Here is a 23541-nt window from a genome sequence, read left to right as displayed (position 1 = left end):
GACTGGAGGAAACATTCAGCTAATCTAGAGAAATATTTCATTTTACAACTTTATTTGCACATATTAAAGCACAAATACAGTAATGTCCTTTGGACAGAGAACAGACAAAGTTAGAGAGCATCTTAAAACTGAAAATTATAATAACGCTCTATTAGTTTCAAGTTACGCGCCTGCACAATTAAACTATGAAGCCACTTTATTGCTAATTCTCACAATTTTGTTTACCCTGTTCTAATCTTTCAGTAAAAATGGCTAATGGCTCCCAAACATTGTGTGGACTTGCTGCAGTGTGCAGCAGGGCAGAATGTTTCCATCATACCATTGCAATAAATCATTGTGGATCCAATCTTTAAACCAAGGGAGTAGATATCCATACCTCGGTTTCCAAAAGACAATGCGAGGAGCTAGCTCAGATTTTTATGAAAAAACTTGGATGACATCCATCTTCAACTGTCTAAAGATGTCAAGAGCAACTCCTTACGTGGGGATTCCTAATCAGCGGATGAACCAGCCTCAACACAAACTTTGTAACAGTGTGAATAGTCTTGATTTAATACACACTATGTCACTCTGGCCTACTCTTGACCTCTCCACCTATCTCACTATTCTGCAAGCTATCTAATTAAGCTCCACACTGGATCCTCTACCACCCTCCAAACATTGCCTACTGAATCCAATACTATTACATATGGCAGTTGATCTCTTGAATACTTCATTACGTGAGTGCCTTGTAAGCTATGGTGCTTCCATTCCTAAAAAACCTGAATCTGGACGCTTCGATCTGCTTGAACTTCAGACCAATCTCTTGGCTACTCGAGTTTCCAAAACTTTGGAGCAGCATGTTAATGCTTATCTAACATCCTACGTAGAATTTCTTCACAATCAGGGTTCAGGGCAAGACAGTACGGAATCCACCCTCTTCGGAGTCACCGAACATCTTAGACGATTCCAGGATGAGGGTGGTACAGCTGAGCTAATCTCATTAGACTTTAGCCAAGCTGGATCCTGTTCCTCACTATCTAGCTTGAATGCCTAGCTTTAGGCCTGGAAGATAAGGCACTTCCCTGGCTAACTTAATTTCTCAAGGACAGTACATTTCAAGTCTGTCCAGCCAGTCCCAGATCTGAAATTCAAGCTTTAACTTTTGGTGTCCACCAAGGCTCCATGCTAAGCCGTCTGCTATTTAATATCCAAGTCAGGCCTTTGGCAAACATAGTGGAGAGCTGCAGTCTGACAATGTTTTCATACGCAGATGAGACAAATTATATTCTCTTTGTCATCTACCCAGGATCATGGACTCTCGGACCTTAATGTGGGCTTCAGCCGAGTGGCCACCTGGATGAGTGCTAACCATCTACGGCTGAATGGTGATAAGATGGGAGGTCATGATCCGGGGTAAACATGCTTAGCTTTGGGGCCCTCAACACTGGCCCCACTCCTTGGGACCTATTCTGACTCAGAAGGAAAGTGCTACTTACCAGTATGCATCTGTTCTTGGCATGTAGAGCTGCAGAGATGCACACTGTTGCATAGATCGCCATCTAGTTTTGGGCCTGGATGTTTGCACTTGTTTTTGTCCTGAAAAGTCTTTGGAAGTCACAAGATAGGTAAATTCTCCTTTAGATACCAATGCGCATGGGCTCCATCCTTAGATTGTTTTTCACCAGCAGGGAAATGATGGAGCTTTATAGGAAATAGGAAGGATGCCTATGTAAGCTGTAACTAATTAATTAGTAATAGAACAGATAAAGGTAGCCGGGGAGGTAGGTGGGCGTGTGTAACTCTGCAGCTCTACATGCCAAGAACAGATGCATACTGGTAAGTATCAATTTTTTTGTTCGAGGCATATGAGCTGCAGATTACACACTGTTTCATAGATTATATAGCAGTACCCCCTCCTAGTGGCGACCACCAGTATCTGTTGCAGTAGTTTGATAGTGTTTTGAGTACAGCCTGGCCCACAGTAGCTTGTGGTTTAGTTTGCACATGTACACATTAGTGTTTCGTGAATGTGTGCGGTGTAGACCATGTAGCTGCTCTGCAGATATCTAAGGGAATGTTCCCTAAAAATGCCATTGAAGCCTCTATCTTTCTTGTAGAGTGGGCTTTAGGAAGAACAGATAACATACGTTTAAGCTTTGTGATAGCAAATTTGTATGCATTTGAGAATCCACCTAGCTATCCCAGATTTTGATATAGGATTGCCTTTGTGTGGTGGTGAGAAAGACACGAAAAGTTGTTTGGTCTTACAAAAGGGTTGTGTTCTCTCGATGTAGTAAAGCAATGCTCTTTTAACATCTAAGGTATGAAGAGCTTTTTCTGAGACTGTTTGTGGCTGCGAGAAAACTACGAGCAGTTCCACAGATTCATTGAGGTGGAAGGGAGAAATAACTTAAGGAAGGAATTTAGGATTGGTGAGGAGAACAACCTTATTATGATGCATCTGGAGAAAAGGTTCCTGAATGGTTAGTGCTTGTGGTTCACTAACTCTTCGTAGAGAAGTAATAGCTACTAGGAAAGCAACTTTCCATGTTAAGAATTGTAGCTCACATTTATGGAAAGGTTCAAAGGGAGGTCCCATTAGCCGTGTGAGAACAATGTTTAAATTCCACACAGGTTAAGGTGGTGCTCTGGGAGGAATTATTCTTTTGAGGCCTTCCATAAAAGCTTTTATGGCAGGTACTTTGAAAAGTGATAGATGCGGTCTATTTTGTAGATATGCTGCCTTGGCAGCAAGATGCAGTCTAATAGACGTGTAGGCTAAGTTACATCTTTGTAGGTGTAGTAAGTAGCCTATGATGTGTTGGGTAGGCACATCTAGGGGATTAATGTTATGACAATATATTACAAAACGTGTACACTTGGCTGCATAGCATGCCCTAGTGGTGGGACATTTAGCTTCTTTAATGATGTTCATACAATCAGGGGGAAGGTTAAGGTAACCAAATTCTAGGACCTCAGGATAGAAATCGCAAGGTTGAGCAGAGCTGGATCCGGGTGTCTGATCTCTCCATTATTCTGGGTTAAGAGGCGTGGAGATAGGTATAGCTTTTGGTGCGGTACTACGGAAAGTTGTAGCAATGTGGTGTACCACGGTTGTCTGGCCCAAGTTGGAGCAATTAGAATGAAAGTTAGGGAATGTTGCTGTAGTTTGCGCACCACTAGTGGAATGAGTGGGAGAGGCTGAAAAGCATACGCAAATCTGCCTGACCAATTCATCCATATCGCATTGCCTTTGGACAGTGGGTGTGGATATCTGGCGGCGAAGCTTGGGCATTTGGCGTTTTCGTGGGTGGCGAAGAGGTCTATTTGTGGTTGTTCCCACATCTGAAAGAATGGTTGAAGAACTTGTGGATGAAGTTCCCACTCGTGGATCTGTTGTGTCTGAGGGCTCAACAGATCAACTATGGTGTTTTGTACCCCTGGAACAAGTTGGGCTAAGAGGAAAATGTTCTGAGGTATAGCCCACCTCCATATGTTCTGTGCTAGCTGAGAGTTGCAGAGAGTGTCCCGCCTTGTTTTTCTATGTAGTACATGGCTGTCATGTTGTCCGTGCGGACCAAGACAGCCTTGCCTGATATTTGCTTTTGAAGGCTTTTAAGGCTAGGAATATAGCTAGTAACTCCAGGTGGTTGATGTGGAGTAGCTTTTGTTGTGGTGTTTACCTGCCCTGCATGGTGTGTTGCAGTAGGTGAGCTCCCCAGCAGGAGAGTGATGCGTCGGCTGTCATGACTATTTGAGGAACCGGCTCTAGGAACGGTAGCCCATTGGAAAGGTTTTTGGTGTTCCACCAATGCAGAGAGCGGTGAGTACGACCGTCCACCAACACTAGATCTATTAACTGACCTTGATCCTGGTTCCATTGGCGTGCTAAGCACTCTTGAAGGGGACACATCTGGAGTCTTGCATGAGGCACTATGAATATGCAAGAGGCCATCATGCCTATGAGTTGCATGACCACTCGAGCTGGAAGAGTGTGTTCCGGTTGAAATGTTGTTAGAAGAGCTTGCATGTTTGCTATTCTAACAGGAGAGGGATAAGCTAGCGCTTTTGAGGTGTTTATTGTGGCACCGAGATATTGTTGTATGTGGGACGGTTGCAGATGGGATTTGGTGTGGTATACTGTGAACCCCAGATTGTGGAGTAATTGGACAGTGGCGCGAGTGTGTTGTACACACTGGCTGTATGAGCTGGCTTTTATGAGCCAGTCGTCAAGATATGGGAAGACGTGAATGTGCTGTCTTAAGTGTGCTGCCACCACCGCTAGGCACTTGGTAAACACATGTGGTGCTGTTGCGACTCCGAATGGGTGTACTTTGAATTGATAGTGCTGACCCTCCACTACAAATCAGAGATACTTCCAGTGAGCGGTGTGAATGGGAAGGTGGAAATCGGCGTCCTTGAGATCGAGGGTAGCAAGGAAGTCGTTTTGTGAAAGAAGAGGAAGGACCTGCTGGAGTGTGACCATGTGGAAGTGGTCTGACTGGATGTATAGGTTTAGTGGTCTGAGGTCTAGAATAGGCCTTAGAGAGCCGTCCTTCTTTGGGATAAGAAAGTACAGGGAATAAACTCCCTTGTTTTGTTGGTGCAGCGGAACTGGTTCTATAGCATTTTTTTTAATTAGGTATATTATCTCCTGCCATAGCAGCGACAAATGTTCTTGTGACATTGGACGCTGTTTGGGTGGTATGTTTGGGGGGGGGGGGAAGAGGGGGGGGGGGGGGGTAGATGTTAGTTCGAGACAGTAACCAGATTGAATTATTTTCACACCCACCAGTCTGATGTGATGTTGGTCCAGACAGGAAGGAATTGTTGCAGCCTTCCCCCGATTGGAGTGGAATGATGTGGGGGAAGTGGAGGTAAGAATGATGTGGGTAGGGGTGGAGGCAGAGCTGGAGTTGTTAGTTTTGCCTCTGTCTTTGTTGTTACCCCTTTAACCACCTCTATGAAAGCCTCTAGTGAAGGTGGATTGGGTAGGGGTTTTGTAAGAAGTGGAGGGGCTATCTGAAGAGCAGCCTCTGGTGGTGCATCTAAATGATGAGCGACAAAAGTAGCGTCTGGGCGCTTGCGACTGCAAGGCTCCCATAGATTTAGCTGTGTCGGTATCCTTCATTTTTTAAAGAAATACGTCCACATTATGGCCAAATAGATGTTGCTCATCAAATGGTTGATTCAGGATGGAACTCTGGACTTCAGGTTTGAAAACTGAAATGCGTAGCCGGGCATGCCTAAGCAAAAGGACACTTGTGTTAATTGCAATTGAAGCAGTATCTGCAGCATCTAGGACACAATGGATGGAGGTATTGGTGATAGTTTTATCTTCTTGTATGAGTTCCTTGGCCCCATTTTTATATTTTTCTGGAAGATGCTGCATTATGGATTCCAGCTCATCATAATGTGCCCGGTCATATCTTGCTAACAGTGCTTGAGTATTGGCGATGCACCATACGTTTGCTGCCTGTGACGCAGTTCTTTTTCCAGAGGCATCTAGGAGTTTAGGCTTCTTATCTGGTGGGGGGCCTGACCTGCTGTTTAGGAATTGGCCCCTTTTCGCGCATTGGAGACTACAAGGGAGTCTAGTGGTGTGGGGCCTTTAATGTAGACTGTATCTGTAGGGGCAGCCTTATACTTTTTCTCGATCCAGGAGTTAAAGACTCAAGACCTGAGTGGATCTTTAAATACCTCTGGTGAATGCTTAATGACACCCTTAAGCATGGGTAGAATTGAGGTGGATTGGTGTGGTGTCAAAAGTGTCCATGAGAAAATCATCCTCCACGGGGTCTGTGTGTAGGTCAACCCCATGGTATTGGGCAGCTCTATAGACGAGCTGGTTAAAGCCCATAGTGTCCTCTTGGAGGAGGGGGGGGTGAGGGGGGGGGGGGGGGGGAGAGGAGGAGGAGGCCTGGAAGGATATATGTCATCCTGTGGAATGTTAGGGACGTCTGGGACGCTATAGTCATCCCAGGGTCAGGGGAGTCAGGAGGACTAAGATTGTCTAGTGGTTCGTTGTCCGCACCTTCCCTTATATCATCAGAGGTGTTATCCACATCATCGTAATCTTCTACTGGAGTTGGGGCTGGTGTAGGAGAGGGAGGAGGTGGAGGAGGCGTCACGAAGGGATTCTTAATGGAGACGTGTCAATGTCTCTCTTTTAAGGAGGAGGAGGAGTCGGCGCAGGCGCATCCAGTGGTCGTTTCTTGGAGCGGAGAGTCAAATGACCAGTTTTGGGTAGGATCTGGTCGAAAAAGTTCTGTATAAGGTAGATTCTTCAGTGCTGAGGTCTTTGTTTCCGTAGGCTTTTTCGGCACCGACTCGGTAGTGGTTCAAGGTTCTTTTGGCTACAAACCGTGACTTTCTGCAGTCTCTTTGGCCAGTGGAACGTGTTTTCTCGGTTCCAAGGACTTTTTCGGCTCAGAGGCATGGGAGTCGGGCCTTTTGGTGGTAGTTTTTTGGTCGGCTCCAAGTGCGTTCTCAGTGTTGAGGAGCCGGTGCCGAGTGCTTGGATGTTGAAGCAGCGGTTGGCATGGATGAGGAAGAGGATGGCTTCTTTTTCGGTGCCGGTAGGTGTGTCTCGGTACCGGGGGTAGGCTGACTCGAGCCAGAGTCGCCTGAAGGCTTAGAAGGCATCTTTACCAGGCCCGAAGGTGGGGCATGGGAAGCAGTCTCTCGGTGTGCACCTGGGCCCGAAGGTGAAGGTGTGACCGAAGCCTTTGTTCGAGGGTGTCGAGAGAGGGTTGTGGTCGACTTATGTACTTACGACCCGCTGTGCCGGAGTGATGTCCTCGATGTCCGATTCCTCGGCTTCGGAGTTGCTGACGATGCCTTCTTCGACCCGCTCTTTTTCTGGCACGTCGACGCCATCTTGGAAAATGTCGTTGGGGATCGAAGATGACAAGCGAGCCATGGTCGTTCGAGCTCATCGGTCCCGAATTGTCTTTTTGGAGCGGAAGTAGACGCAAGCTGAACAGTCTCTGGCCTCGTGCTCCGGTGAGAGGCAGAGATTGCACACCTCATGGAGATCGGTGTGGGGAAACATCGACCCACATTGAGGACACTTCTTGAATGGCGTCCTTTCCATGAGCAGGAAGATATGGCCCAGGTAGGCCCGAAGGCCTTCGTCGACGACCGGAATCGATGACTTTGAAGTTGTTGAGACTTGCGTCGATTGGGGAACGTACTTGAGACAATATCGTTGAAAAGGGTGATGGATTGCGAGCCAAAAGTAGATCGATTCCAAACAGAGCGCAGGAACACATCGGAGCCCAATGGCGGGAAAAAAATCTAAAGATGGAGCCGATGTCCATGCACAATGTGATCCAAAGGAGGAGTCACCTATCTCGTGACTTCCAAAGACTTTTCAGGTCAAAAACAAGTGCAAACATCCGGGCCCAACACTAGATGGCAATCTATGCAACAGTGTGTAATCTGCAGCTCATATGCCTCAAACCATTGGTTTTGTTCTTGAGGACAAATTAACAATGAAAACTCAGGTGTCGGGAGTTACCACCGCCTGTTTCGCTGTGTTGAAATGGATGAAAAAGATAATCTGGATGATCCCCCAATTTCTTCAGAAGAATGTGATCCATGCCTTAGTTATATCCAGAATGGATGACAGTAATGTCTTATATTTGGGAGCAGAGCAGGCATCTACGAGGCGTCTGCAGATAGTCCAGAATGCAGCAGCTAGTCTGCTGTACCCACTTTCCAAACATGCCTCAGTTTCGCACCTTCTTTATGAACTGCACTGGCTGACAATCTCTAAACGCATCCAATTTAAGGCTCTTTGCTACATGTTTAAGGAAAAAGCCAGAACAGGGTCACATTACATCAAAGAGCTAGTGACATCTTACATTCCATCTTGTCCCCCGAGGTCCTCCAACCTGGTCCTTTGCACTGTACCGAGATTCTTTCTGGCCCAGATGGGAGAACCTTTTGCAGTGCTCGGTCCAAAACTTGAATTTCCTTCCCAAACACCCCAGGGACAGTACCGCTCTTCTTGCGTGCCTTAAAGGTTTGAATATATGGCTATTCTAAGTAGACAGTTCTTCTGTGTCATCATAAGCACCAGAAAATCTGTGGGGGTAGCTGTGACTTTACAAAAGTAAAAAGTAAGTAAAATAAATCCATTCCATTTCCACCTTCCACTTAATTAGCAAAGAGGCCATCAATACTAATTGCCCATTGTGTTCAAATCTTCGTGACCAAGTCGCCCCTTACTGCCACCAGTAGTACAAAACAGGATTTTCCCAGTTACTTCTTTGACAGATTCAAAATGTTATCCTAGAATCTAGCGATCGCCAAATGTGCCCAGCAGTGGCATTGAAACTCTACTATCATACACAATGGGCATCAGATACTGATCCAGCATATTGTGCCTTACATTGAAGACAAAGCAGACATAGTGAATGAATGTATTGGCTTGTTGTGGCTATTAAACAAGTGATGACTTGGGGTTTTGAGTAGCTCCACACCTTATCAGTTAAAGTAGGGCTGGTATCAGTCAGCCAATGTAGTGTGGCACCTCAACTTTTCTAGGTCACATTTTATTAGGTATGATTAGATTGTTACTACTAATCACTTAGGAATTTGTTATTCTATAGTTCTGGAAGTAAGTTCAGCGCATCCCTAAACTTTAAACAAATGCCACTTAAGTGAATTAAAGGCCTTCTCAGCGGCAAAGGGAAGAGCCCTAGCAAGGAGTGCCATGTTAATATGAAGCATTAGAACTAACAAAATGCAGTTTAAAGAGGGGCGACCTGGGCACAAAGTCCGACTGATCCGGGAGGACTAGGTGTGGGATAAGGGGCATCAACCTAATGGCTAGGATTTTTAATAGGACCTTATGGTCGGTGTTTAGTGTTAAAAAAAAGTCCACTATGAAATTCATAATTATGGTGAATTTTCTTAAGTAAAATTGTCATAAACCGCCTCACAGACTGTAGTGCCTCCTCACCCACACTTTGAAAGTTTAGGGCCAAAGAGTTAATAGTATTGTCTTAAAATGAAATTCAGTCAGGTCCAGGGGAACTACCATTTTTAAAGGCTTTACTGCCAGACAACTATCCTTGATAACAGGAGCATTATGCAGCTAATATGCACCTCCACTCGTGTCACCATATCAAGATATTCCCCAATTTTCTGAGTGGGAAGGCACATGTGGTTTTGTTTCGATTGACATAAGTTATGAATGTCTTCAAAATTTCCAAGGAGACATAAGTATTCTGGCTGAATGTATAATGTACATTTAAGGTGATTATGCATGTGACCACGTATGTCACTTTCTGTGACAAAGTGCCTCTTTTGATATGGTTAGCCATCCACTTTTTTGCCTGGAAAAGGACATGGTTTTGACTGAAAGTGCACAGGGTCCCTACCAACCAGGTCCCGTGTGCCAGAGCTCCTTCCATAAAACTGTACAACGACTGGCACAACTTCAGACCCCCATGCAAGTCCCTAGTAAATGGTACTCCTGGTACCGAGGGCATTGGGACTGAAAAGGGTCTGTTGGAGGGTCCCTAACAAAGGCCATGCAAACTGCCACTGCAGACTGCATGCCTTGGTGCAGAGAAAAACTACAAAGTTGACATGGCACACTGCCTGTGTGCCATGGCAAGCAGCACTGCCTAAGGTATAAGAAAGTCTCTTTAGAAGGACTGACAAGCCCTAAGGTAGGGGTGACTTATCACAGTTGTGAGCATAGATGCATGAGCAGATATTTATTTTATTTTCTGAATTTTTATATAGCGCGAACAAGATCTTTGCAGATATCAGAGCGCTTTACAGAAAGAAGGGGTAAGGGAGCAGACCTTTTGCTACAATAAAGGTAATAAGTAGTACGTGAGAGACAAAATAAGATCGCAGTCAGATACAAGCATAATACATGTAGATAATCAAATAGACAGCTAATACAGAGTCGGTATAAAGTCTTAGATCGGGCCAAAATAGAATTCAGGTGTATTTAGCCATTAGGATGGCTTTCACTTCTTTCTTAAAAAATGCAGTGGAGGAGATCAGCCTCGTTTCGGGAGGGAGTGCATTCCAGATCCTGGGTGCCATTCCTGAGAAGGAGCGTTTGTATGTTTTCTCCTTCCGGAATCTTCGAGGTTTCAGGATGAGATCTTTTGAGCTTCTATTGGTTCTCGAGCCTCCTGATACAGTCAGCTTTTGGGTGAGGTAGTTGGGTGACTTGTGGTGTACAGCCATGTGTGTCATGCAGGCAATTTTCAACTGTATTCTGGCTTCAAACGGCAGTCAGTTCAGGGATCTTAAGTCAGGGGAAATATGCAAATGTTTTCTTGATCCAGTGATCAGTCTCGCTGCAGCGTTCAGGGAGGCTCTTAGTGGTGCGGTTGTAGAAAGGGGGAGTCCGCTGAGAGCCACAATTCCGTAGTCTATGCGTGGGATGACTAGGGCTTGTACTGCGGTTTGGAAGTCCTTAGCTGGGAAGAAGGGTTTAAGTTTCCTCAAAGTGTTGATTTGGAAATTAGCTCCCTTAGTTGCTTTGCTGATATGCTGCTGCATGTTGAGATTGGCGTCAAGTGTGATGCCTAAGGATTTCGCTGAGTCCACGATGGTGGGTTGGATATTGAGTGCGGTTAGGTGCTTAAGCCAGGATTGGGTGGTGGAGATTTTCGCAGGAGGTGAGATCAGAAGGAACTCTGTTTTCTGCGCATTAAGTTTGTGGTGCTTATCGGCCAACCATGATTGGGTGTTTCTGAGCGTGGAGTTCAGAAGTTTGATGTCTTCCGGGGATTCTAGTTTGAGGTAGAGTGGAGTGTCATCAGCGTACATGTGAAAGTGCACATTTGATGCTTGAAGCAATGTGGTGAGTGGTTCCATGACTAGATTGAACAAAGTGGGGGATAGGGAAGATCCTTGTGGGACGCCTAATGTTACAGGTACAGGTGAGGACAACACGTTGTTGATTGCAAATGCTACTTACCAGTATGCATCTGTTCTTGGCATGTAGGGCTGCTGACATTCATATCTGTGCATAGATCGCCGCCTAGTGTTGGGTCCGGATGATTGCACATTGTTGTCCTGGAAGAGTCTTCGAAGTATCACGAGATAGGTGGCTCCTCCCCTGGACTACAGTGCGCATGGGCATCGACTCCATCCCCAGATTGTTTTTAGCCATTGCGGCCAAGATGGAGAAAAACTCAGTGAATGATGATCATGCTATGAGTATATATGTGAATACTGCAGCTGCTACAGGCGCCGGGGAGGAGGGCGGGCGATATGAATGTCAGCAGCCCTACATGCCAAGAACAGATGCATACTGGTAAGTAGCATTTGCAGTTCGAGGCATGTGGGCTGCTGAATTCATATCTGTGCATAGAATACATAGCAGTCCCTCCATTAGCGGCGGCCGCCCGTGCCAGCTGCAGCAGTTTGGAAAAGTGTCTTGAGAACAGCCTGCCCTACAGCTGCCTGCTGTTTGGAGTGCACGTCTACACAGTAATGCTTAGTAAATGTGTGTGTGGTAGACCATGTGGTTGCTCTACATATGTCCTCTAAGGGAATGTTTCCAAGGAAAGCCATAGAGGCCCCCAACTTTCTGGTGGAGTGGGCTCTTGGTGGAATGGTAAGAGTGCGTTTTGCCTTTGCATAGCAGATTTGAATACATTTTACGATCTACCTAGCAATACCAGCCTTGGAAATAGGGTTACCTTTGTGATGTGGCGCAAAGGCGACAAAAAGCTGCTTAGTCTTTCTAAAATCCTTGGTCCTATCAATGTAATACATTAGGGCCCGTTTAACGTCAAGGGTGTGGAGCATCCGCTCTCCCAGTGACTCAGGATTTTGAAAGAACACCGGCAACTAAATGGTTTGGTTGATGTGGAACTGACACACAACCTTGGGTAGAAATTTAGGGTTAGTGCGGAGCACTACCCTGTTTGAATGAACTTGGAAGAAAGGCTCTTGGATTGTGAGGGCTTGCAGTTCACTAACCCTCCGTAGCGATGTAATTGCTACAAGGAAAGCCACTTTCCATGTCAAGAACTGAATCTCACAGGAATGTAGTGGCTCAAAGGGAGGACCCATCAGTCTTGTAAGAACCACATTGAGGTTCCATTCAGGAGCTGGTGGAGTCCGTGGCAGAATGACTCTTTTGAGGCCTTCCAGAAATGCTTTGATGGCAGGCACCTTGAAAAGTGAAAGGTGCTGTCTATTCTGGAGGTATGCGGCCATCGCAGACAGGTGAATTCGAATGGAAGTATAGGCCAGATTACACTTGTATAGATGGAACAGGTAACAGATGATGTTCTGAATAGAAGCATCCAGCGGATCAATGTTGTGGTTTGCACAATAGATGACAAACCGCTTCCATTTTGCCGCATAGCAGGCTCTAGTAGTGGGCTTCCTAGCCTCCCGAATGATGTCCATGCAATTGGGAGGGAGGTCGAGGTAGCCAAACTCTAGGACTTCAGGAGCCAGATCGCCAAGTTGAGCTGTTGGGGATCTGGGTGCTGAATGTCGCCATGGCTCTGCATTAGAAGGCTGGGCGTGAGATGTAGCCTTTGATGCGGTACCACGGACAGTTCCAGAAACGTGGTGTACCATGGTTGGCGAGCCCACGTTGGAGCAACTAGGATGAGAGTCATCGAGTGCTGCCTGAGTTTGCGTACCACCAGCGGAATCAGAGGTGCCTGACCAGTTCATCCATATCGCATTGCCCTGCGACTGTGGGTGTGGGAACCTTGCGGCGAAGCTTTGGCATTTTGCGTTCTCCCTTGTGGCGAACAGGTCCATCTCCGGATGACCCCACCTTTGGAAGTACGGTTGGAGTACAGATGGATGCATTTCCCACTCGTGCATTTGGTGGCTGTGCCTGCTGAGCAGGTCCGCCATCTGATTGTCCTTGCCTGGGAGATGCTCTGCCATGAGGAAGATGTTCCTCTGAATGGCCCACTTCCACATGCTCTGAGCCAGATGAGACAGCTGCGGAGAGTGTGTGCCTCCCTGCTTCTGAATGTAGTACATGGCCGTCATGTTGTCCGTCCGGATCAACACGACCTTGTTGCACAGATGTACTTTGAATGCCTTTAAGGCCATGAAGATCGCCATCAGTTCCAGAACATTGATGTGCATCTTCCCTTGCTGTTGCGTCCATAGTCCCTGCACTGTGAATTGGAGTACATGCGCTCCCCATCCCTGGAGAGAAGCGTCCGTTGTCAGGATAATCTGTGGCACAGGCTCTTGAAATGGTCGGCCCTTGCAAAGGTTTCGTGGATTCCACCAATGCAGAGAGTTGTATGCCCGACCGCTCACCAACACTAGGTCTTTCAACTGGTTGTGAGCCTGCGTCCACTGACGTGCTAAGCACTCCTGAAGCGGACGCATATGTAGTCTCGCGTGCAGAACAATGGAGATGCAGGAGGCCATCATGCCTATCAACTGCATGAACACTCTTGCTGGAAGCGAGTGTTGAGGTCTGAATTTTTGGATCAGCGATTGAATGCTGTCGATTCTCACTGAATTCAGCTGTGCTGTAGCCGCTAGAGTGTTTATGGTCGCACCCAGATACTGCCGCATGTGAGCGGGCTGGAGATGGGACTTTGGGTAATTCAGTGAGAACCCCAGATCGTGCAGAAGGTGAATGGTTTGGGACACGTGGTCGGCACACTGCTGGGCTGACTTCGCTTGAATACGCCAGTCGTCCAGATAGGGGTAGACGTGAATATTTTGAGGTCTGAGATGTGCCGCCACCGTTGCTAGGCACTTTGTAAAAACCCTGGGTGCCGTGGTGACCCCAAAAGGCAAAACCTTGAACTGGTAGTGTTGGTTTTGTATGGTGAACCCGAGGTATTTTCGGTGTGAAGAATGTAGTGGAATGTGGAAGTACGCATCCTTCAGATCCAGAGTTGCCAGGTAGTCCCCCTGTTGAAGCAGTGGAAGAACCTGCTTCAGCGTGAGCATGTGGAAATGCTCCGATAGGATGTAAAAATTGAGCGGCCTGAGGTCTAGGATGGGCCTGAGGGATCCGTCCTTCTTTGGAATCAGAAAGTACAGGGAGTACACTCCCGCACCTCTTTCCTGCAAGGGCACGAGCTCTATTGCCCCTTTTTGCAGCATGACGTTGACTTCTTGCTGCAACAAGTGCAAGTGCTCGCTGGACATAGGACGGTTTTTTGGGGGTATGTTGGGTGGAGTGGATGTGAGCTCCAGACAATAACCGTATTGGATAAGTGTTCTGACCCACCTGTCCGTGGTGATGGACTTCTACATGGGCAGGAACTGCTGGAGTCTCCCCCCCGACCGGTGTTGCGTGGTCGGGGGGCAGTGACCAGGTGTCACTGTTTGGTGGAGGACCTGGAGCTGTTGTTCCCCCCCGTCCTCTGCCTTTGACGTTGTTGCCACGGTATCCACCCCGACCTTTGTTGGTATAAGAAGTTTGGGTGTTGCTTTTGTAGAATTGCGTTGACTGTGAAAGTTGACCCCTTGAGGTAGCTCATTTATTGGAGCGACGAAAGGACCCTCCCCGAAACTGCTGGGATTGCAAGGCACCCATAGACTTCGCAGTGTCGGTGTCCTTTTTCATCTTCTCGAGGGTGGTATCAACCTCGGTGCCAAACAGGTGGTCTGGGTTGACCGTTTGGTTCAAGATGGTAGTTTGAATGTCCGGCTTGAACCCAGATATCCTTAGCCATGCATGTCTACGAAGCAGAACGCTAGTGTTAATTGCTCACGAGGCGGTGTCAGCCACGTCCAGAGCACACTTAATGGAAGCATTGGTGATAAGCTTCCCCTCCTGTATCAACATCTCTGCCGCTTCTTTATATTGATCGGGTAAGTGCTGTAAAAGGGTCTCTAGAGTATCATAGTGTGCCCTGTCATAACGCGCAAATAGCGCCTGTGTGTTGGATATGCGCCATATGTTGGCTGCCTGCGCCGCCACCCTCTTCCCAGAAGCTTCAAATACTTTTGATTCCTTGTCTGGGGGAGGAGCATCACCGGTAGTCTGTGAGTTGGTTCGCTTGCGTGCATTGGAGACAACCAGGGAATCCAGAGGCAACTGTCCTTTGATATAAGTAGGATCGGTGGGCGCTGCCTTGTACTTCTTGTCGATTCGTGGGTTGAGGACTCTTGCCCGGGTGGGCTCTTTGAACACCTCAGCCGCATGTTTCAACACCCCTTTGAGCATTGGCAGAGTTTTTACAGTTTTTTCAGAGACCGAAAAGGTGTCAAAGAGGAAGTCTACGTCCACTGGGTCAGCATGGAGATAGACGTCGTGATTGGCTGCCGCCCTCTCAATGAGGGCATTGAAAGCCGCAGAGTCCTCTGTTGGGGAAGTTTTGGCTGAGAAAAGCTGAGGCTCCTGCCCTGAATGCGGGTCCCCAGGATCGCCACCTGCAGACCAAGGTTCAGTCACATCCTCTGGGTCTGAGTAGACGGGATAGCTATACTCATCCTAGTCGTTGCCGTCACCTTCCTCGACCTGGGAATGAGTGGGTGAAAGTTCTTGAGCCTGTGGTGATACGGGCTCCATAAAGGCAGAGGCATTAGCAGAGTCCATCTTTCTCTTGAGTGGAATCTTGTAAGGCTCTAATTGTGGTTCAGGGGTGATCTTTCTCTTGAGGAGAGAGAGCCTGCCCATGTTGGCGTCGATGAAAACTTCTTGACGCTCCACTTCTGGCAGTTGTCGTGGGCCAGGGACCACTAACGATGGCTTCGGCGTCGAAGACACCTTCACGGGCACCCCGGCCCCTGATTTTGCTGCGAAAGCTTTCGGCGCCGTCTTCGGTGGCAAGGTGAAAAGAATCGGCGTCGGCGCCTTCGCCGGTTTCTCTAGAGGCTTGGGCGGCACAGGGTCCTTTGGTTCGACTGCTGCGGCCCCCTCCCTAATACGTTGAAGGGACTCCGTAACCTTCTTAGTGAACGAGGCGGAGGGACGCGCCGGCTCGAGAGAGTCTTTTGCAGCTGGTTTCGGGGTGGCGACCGACGATGCGTTCTTCGGAGTCGACGCCGTTGCCCCCTTGGCTTTGTCGAGTGGAAGCGAGGCAGTGAGGGACTTGGGGTCGTCCTGCCACTTCTTTGTGTTGAGTGTGGACTTCTTATGGTCTCCGACCTGCTTCTTGGGATCAAGTCGACCCTTATGTGCGTCGACCGTCTTCGGCGCCGATGCAGCTGCGTCGGTCCCTTTAACCTTCGGCTTCGATACGGTAACCTTTGGCTCGGCCATTTGGGCGTGGCCCTTGAGTTCGACGGCCATTTTAGATTTCTTCGGCGCCAAGGCCTCCGAAGTGTTCGGCCCGACCAGCGGGATCCGTGCTTTCGGTTTCCATACGTATGGCGTCGAGACCGTTGGTTTCACTTTCGGTTTTGGCTGTCCCGGGAATGGCGCCGTATCAATGTCCGTGGCCGGGCTAGAAGGCGGAGCCGTGGGACGGGTATCAAGGTCTTGGGTAAGGCCCGAAGGCGATCCCTCAGCCTGGGCCTCATAATGGCGGATGGCCCCGGAGTCAGTTTGAGGAAGCTCCTCGTCTGAGCTATCCTCTACGGTGGCAAGGGCCCCGTCGTCCCCTACCTCCTCGACGACTTCATCGAAATCCTCGTCCTCCGCGTCGTAGTCATCCTCGACCTCAGCGTCGAAGATGTCTGTAGGAGGTGGTGCAGATCGCTGGGCCTCCAGGCGCGCAGCTCGGCGGAGCTTGAGTGTCTTTTTGGACCGGAACTTGGAACAGGCCATACACTTGGCCTCGTCGTGGTCCGGCGACAAGCACTTGTTGCACACCGGGTGTACATCGATATGCGGATACTTCGAGGCACACACCAGGCACCGTTTAAATGGACTTCGTTCCATGATGGAAGAGGTTGGAGCGTTGAGTAGGGCCGTCCGCGCCGAAAGCACGCGGAAGGGCAATGTCGGATCGGAGCCGAGGAAATTACGAACCCGAACGAGAGACAATACCGATGCAAGTCCTAAAGACCTTTTGGTCTTAAACAAAGTGAGTTAACAACTATCGATTCCGACAGAGGGAACCGAACACATCCGAACCCAATGGCGGAAAAAAAAAATCTGGGGATGGAGTCGATGCCCATGCGCACTGTAGTCCAGGGGAGGAGCCACCTATCTCGTGATACTTCGAAGACTCTTCCAGGACAACAATGTGCAATCATCCGGACCAAACACTAGGCGGCGATCTATGCACAAATATGAATTCAGCAGCCCACATGCCTCGAACCTTGAACTTCTGAGACCGGTTATGTAAGAAGGAAGTAAACCATTTGAGAACAGTCCCAGATAGACCCATTCTAGTGTTTAACAGTTCAAGTAGATTCTCATGTTTAACGGTGTCAAATGCTGAGGAGAGATCAAGAAGGATGAGGAGGCAGGAGTCATTGTGATCAAGGATTTGGAGGGCGTCATCAATTATGTGTGTCATAGCCGTTTCCGTACTGTGTCTTGCTCGGAAGCCTGATTGATGAGGATTGAGGAGGTCAAACTGATCAATGTGTTTTGTCAGTTGGAGTTGAACGCATTTTTCCAGCAGTTTGGCCAAGGTGGGGATATTGGTGATAGGGCGGTAATTGTTTAGGAAGCCCGGATCAGCTGTAGGTTTCTTGAGTATAGGCGTGACTTGTCCTACCTTGAGGGAGTCGGGATGAGGCCTTGTTGTAGGGAACTGTTAATGATTTTAGTCCAGAGTGGAAGCAGCAGGGGGGTGAAGTCTTTTACAGCATTAGCAGGTAAGGGGTCTGTGAGGTGATTAGAGGGTTTCAAGGTGCCGAGCAGTTTGTTAATTGATTCTTCTGAGTGGGTGTCGAAGGATGACCATGCCGCGTTATTTTTAGGTTGAGGTGCTGAGGGAGGGGGTTGGGGGAGGTGCTGCTACTGCTCGAACAGCCAGGTCTTGAGGTGTTTCCTGAAGGTGAGGTGGTACTGGGTCAGTCATAGGTGGGCGGGGAGGGAGTTCCAAGTCTTGGCAGCCAGGTAGGAGAACGGTCTTCCTCCGGTGGTGGCTCTGCGAATCTGTGGGACGGTGGCGAGGGCAAGGCTGGCGGAGCGAAGCTGGCGGGTTGGCGTGTGGAACATGAGGCCGTTGTTGAGGTATTCGGGCCCATGTCGTGGAGAGCTGTGTGTGCGTGGGTGAGGAGCCTGAACTTGATCCTATTGTTGACGGGGAGCCAGTGCATGTCTCAAGTGGGCGGAGATGTGGCTGTGGCGAGGGATGTCGAGGATGAGTCGTGCGGATGTGTTCTGTATGGGCTGGAGTCTTTTCCGAAGTTTGCCCGTGGTTCCAGCGTAGAGGGCGTTCCCGTAGTCCAGTCGCTGGTGACTAGGGCCTGGGTGACCGCCTTTCTGGTTCCGGTGGGGATCCACCGGAAGATTTTTCGGAGCATGCGCAGGGTGTTGAAGCGTGTGGATGAGATGGCGTTAACTCGCTTGGTCATCGTGAGGGATGAGTCCAGGATGAATCCCAGGTTGCGTGCGTGGTCCGTGGGTGTCAGTGCCCAGCTTGAACCTGCTTGTCCATTTGCTACTGAAAAGGGCAAGTACCGACAAACATGCATTAAAATGAGAAATCACAGGCCCTGGGCACCACAGGATGCTGGAGGAGGAGTGGGGGAGCGAGGGTCTGCGGTGTCTCATCCGGATGCTGTCAGTGACTCGCTTGTCGTCCACGTGCACTGACTAAAGAAGCATTGGCCTCGCAGCTATGAAACTGACACGGCAGCGAAAGTGAAACTGATCAAGATCGCAAGACCGCGTTAGTTTCATGGTTTCTGGGAGCCATTGTAAAAGTCCCTCTGGATTGGTAACACATTTTTACATGGTACCTGGGAGAGAGGTGTTGTAGCAGAGCTGCACAATGAAGCTTTAGAATCACTTCTACTTGTTAATGTTTGTGCCACCTTAATAGAGACAACCCTAAACCGGAATGTGACTGGCATTATAGCCTTTAAGGAAGAATGCATTCTCTAGCTTATATCAGTGCTTAGTGAATGGTCAGTGTGCCCCAGCCAGAACAGCGTGGAGGAGTAGCAAAATACAGAGAGAGGAAATGAAAGACAGGAGACAGAGGTTAAGCAAGGCACAATGGAATGAGATTGATGTAATGTAATGTAAGCTGGTATTTATATCGCGCACTATCGCTCCAAGGAGCATCTAGGCGCCCCTACTGACCAGGAAGATCTGAATGCTAGTCAGGCTGCTATTGGTAATTCAGCCAGGATTACACAGTAGTACTCTAGCACACCTGGAAAATCCAGGTTTTCAGAGCCTTTCGAAACTCCAATTCCCGCTCTAAGGCACGGAGGTGGGAGGGGGGCGTTTATTCCAGGCCTTTGCCCCTATAACTGGCAGAGATTTGCCACCTCTAGAGCTAAGTCTGAAGGCCAGGACAGACAAGTTTGCATTGGAGGACCGCAGAGTACGCACAGGATGGTATCGGAAAAACCTCCCCTGTAAGTACTTTGGCCCCCGAGAGTGAAAAGCTCTAAAGGTAATGACCAGTATCTTAAAGAGAACCCGTTTGATTATTGGTAGCCAATGCAAGGTGTTTAGTGCAGCCGATGCCGATGATTTCTTTGGCCATTTCAACACCTGCCTAGCGGCTCCGTGTTGCACCATCTGTAGTTTGTGTGTGACCACTTTGTTAGTCCCTGCATACAGGCTATTACAATAATCTAGTCTTGATGTCACAAGGGCGACCGTTACCATTTTCCTAGCTGCCAGAGGAAGCAGGTCGAAGAATTTTTGTAGTCCCTTGATGACATTGAAACAGGTTCCTGCTACTGCCAGTGCCTGTTTGAACGACAGAGCGGTATCAAACTGGATGCCCAGGTTTCGTGCTGCATTGGTGGTATGAGGCAGCACCTCTGCGTTCTCCGGCCACCATAGTTTAGGAATGAAGTCATTTTGTGGACCCATTGGCATGATTTCCGTTTTGCCCGTATTACATATCAAATGGTTCTTCCCCATACAATCAAAAGTAGCCATCAGGCAACCTTTAAGATTTTGTTCCCAGTCCTGAGTGTCTTTATCAAGGACTAGGATCAGTTTGGTATCGTCCGCGTATGCAACCACATCGCTACCAAAGGACGATATCAGCCTGATCAGAGGGGTAGTGTACACATTGAAAAGTGTCTGACTTAGACTAGACCCTTGCGGTACTCCAGTCACAAGTAGTTTTTCCTTCGAGCAAAAATCACCCAATGTAACCACTTGTCGCCAGCCACTTAGGAAGTTCTTTATCCGATCCAGGACCTTTCCAGTTATGCCAGATGTTAGTAGCCGGGCAATCAAGATGGTATGTGAGACGGTATCCAAGGCTGCAGACAGGTCTAAAAGGGTCAGGACAGCCTTTTAACCCTGGTCCAGAGCCATTCGGATGGCATCGGTAGTGAACAGGAGGGCTGACTCGGTAGAATGTTGTACTCTAAAACCTGATTGGTTTGGGTGCCCGGACTGGTTATCTTCAAGGAACTTAGTAACCTGTTTGTTTACAAAAGACTCTGATTTTACATAACACGGGAAGCAGTGAGATTGGTCGGAGGTTGGAGAGTATGGTTGGGTCAGGAAGTTTTTTTTTCTGCAGCGGTTTGACCGTCGCCAGTTTCCATTCTGAGGGGATGATAGCTGTGGCCAGTGATGCATTTAGGATTTGATTAATTACAGGATTGACGATATCAACTAGCTTATGTAGTAGCATGGGAGGGCATGGATCAAACGGCGACCCTGATTTGGTCGCCAGTATCGCCCGGTTGTCTCCTCCATACTAATTGGCTGAAACGTCGCCAAAGAGTCCAAAGGATGGTTCACCATACAACTACCTTCCCCTAATTCTTCGACAGGAACTGCAAAGTCCTTGATGAGGCCCTGTACTTTTTGTTCAAAGAAGTCCGCGATTGTGTTGCAGAGATTTTTTAGAGGGTGGGATTTCTTACACTTATATTTTAGGGTTGTTGAACCCATTAACTATCTTAAAGATAGCTTTTTGTTTGTTGTTAGCCATTTCTATTGCTGTTGTATAGAATTTAATTTTCGCTTTTTTAATAAGTGCATGGTAAACGCTTCTAGCTGTTTTATAGTTACAGCGATCTTCCTCTTGATACTCTTTCTGCCACCTACGTTCGGCCCTACGTACCTCTCCTTGTTTTTCTTTTAATGACTGGTCAAACCATGGGGCAGATAGTCTCTTATGACACATCCGGGGGGGCGGACAGAGGTGAGGAAGGGTTGCGGGAGTGTTTCTGGGCTGCCTGTGTCACCACTGAGTCTGGTTTGGGGTGACCATTGAGGCAAGCCGCTGCCGTAAGTGGTGCTCTGTATTTCTTGTCTAGGCGTGGAACAACCGCCGGTACAGAAGCAGGTGTTAGCATTAATTTCTTTCCTTGTTCCCACAGAAAGTCGATAATTGGAATAGTTTTTGCGGATTTGTGAGTCTGCTCCTTAAAATCCAGCAAGAAACAGTCCGTTTCTGTCGATTCCACCGCCATATGGAATCTTTTCGCTGCTCTCTCCACAAGCTTGTGGAAGCCGGCAATGTCCACAGGCGGGGAGTCCGCATGACGCGGTTGTGGTGAAGCTGGGGATGACGCCACATATTCATCTTCTTCATCGTGGTCTGAGTGATCCTGGTCCGAGTGGTCAGAGTGTACCTCCTGGACCTCCCCGTCCTCTAGTTCCTCCTCCTCCTCATCATCGTCCGAAGAGACCACCACCTGAAGCTGGACGTCATGGTGGGTTTGAGGGTGATGCTGAGTTTGTTTCGGGGCGGACACCGGAGCTTGGATGGTAGGTGTCTGATCCCCCTTGTCCTGAGGCGCATGAACGTTAGGCGCATGACCGCCTCTGTTTGACTCTGGAAAGAGTTGCTTGTAATCCTGTACAAGGAACTTAAGTCATCAACAAGGGTTGCAGGCAAGCATATCATGGGGGTGACTTCCGTGCGGACACTAGTATGGATAGAGTGCTCCTGATAGGTGAAGTCGTCCTGCTCCTAGTCAGTGCTTTGGCATTTAATGTGCAGGTCCGAGACCGAAGTTGCGGGATCCAGGTGGTCATCCTCGGAGACGTCGTTTCTGGGGTAATTTGTGGTTTGGTAGGCTTTGTAGACTGCACAACAGAGCCTGTCGTCGTCGAGGGAACAGTCGACGGCGGTAGCATGAGGGTCGATACCTCCACTAGTTTCGATTGTTTCCATGACTCCGGCATTGTCCCCTTCGACGACGAGCCCTCCGTCGACGGTGTCGTCGTCGAGTCCCTCGTCGACGGAGTCTTCGTCGACGGGGCCGTCGCTGACGACGAGCCCCTCGTCGACGGAGTCGACGACGGAGTCGTCGACGAGGTCCCCGTCAACGGTGGAGTAGGTGATGGGTTCTTGGTCGTCGACGACTGCGCAGTCGTCGTCGACGTCTTCGTCGATGGTGCTTTCGTAGACGACGTCGTCGATTCTCTCGTCGACACCTTGGTCGTCGACGGTAGGATGTCGGATAACTGCTTCGACGACGATGGGTTCGTCGACGATGGCGTCGTCGACTGTGTCGTCTTCGTCGTCAAGGTCTTTGTCGTCGATGACGATTTTAGGCTAATAATTGAAGAAACAGGTCTACCTGAAGATGAGGAGGACGTAGTCGTCGTCGACGCTGAAGGCGACGAAGCTGATGTGGTAGACACTGTGGTCGTGACTGAGGTAGTCCTCTGGGCTTGTCTAGAGGACGGAGCAGGTTTCTTAAAGGTTTTATCCTCTTTAGCAGACACTGAAGATGTCGCAGATCTTGCCTCTGAAGACTTTTTGTGAGTCTTCTCAGGAGGAGTGTCTGAGGGGCCCGGGGAAGATACCCTAGGCCTCTTTTGAGAGACTGCTGATGCCCTGGAAGCACTACTCACGGAGGAGTCCAGGTGGTCTCTGTCCTTAAGCCTGTCCAGCCATATAAAAAGGCGACCTTCCCTGTCTCTCACAGTCTTTAGGAAAAGACCTACAGATCTTGCATTTGTCTGAGACATGGTCCGGGTAAAGGCAATACAAGCACAGGTCGTGCTGATCATCCACATGAATTATTTTCTTTCTACAGGAAGAGCAGGCCCTGAACAGGGCTTTCTTCTTCGAGTCAGACATGGAAAAAGCAGTGGAAAGAACACACTTACTGCCAAGACAGTGTAGTGAAGTCTTCTTTGAAGAGTTGAGGGTTTAGAGAACACTTTCAAGAAAGTTTGATGAATTTTGAAGAATCCTGAGGAGAGCTCAGGCTGGAGACTCCCTAGCACAACGTGCGGTAGAAAATCTGAGGGACTGAGGCTCCTCCCAGGAAGGTTCTAGAGGGAGGTCGGAGCTGATTGGCTGACTGAGAGTTTGGTCCTTTTTACATAAGGACAAGGAAAGGCTACTAAGGGGAGGCCCTTAGACCCTTTTTCTCTATGTATGTCTATGGACATTACTTTTTTATTTACAGGAGGCTCCCGTCTCGACGACGGGGAATGATTCAGGCATGTGAATCTATGAAAGACACCCCTAATACTGGATAAGCCTCTGGTAGCACTTTTAAAAGCCTGTTTACTAAATTTCTCGCAGAGCAGCGCAAGCGCTGGCACAG

At 48.6% G+C, this 23541-nt stretch overlaps 1 protein-coding gene across 2 annotated transcripts in view; it reads right to left on the bottom strand.

The window, feature by feature from the left end:
* The window catches only part of CTDSPL2 (CTD small phosphatase like 2), a 459434-nt gene that overhangs the window by 227289 nt on the left and 208604 nt on the right, over nucleotides 1-23541 (bottom strand). The window lies entirely within an intron of this gene.

This window comes from Lissotriton vulgaris, chromosome 2_1 (genome assembly GCF_964263255.1).
Source record: "Lissotriton vulgaris chromosome 2_1, aLisVul1.2, whole genome shotgun sequence".
Lineage (NCBI taxonomy): Eukaryota > Metazoa > Chordata > Amphibia > Caudata > Salamandridae > Lissotriton > Lissotriton vulgaris.
Note: the sequence above shows the minus strand (reverse complement) of the source record. Positions and strands in the feature narration are given on the sequence as shown.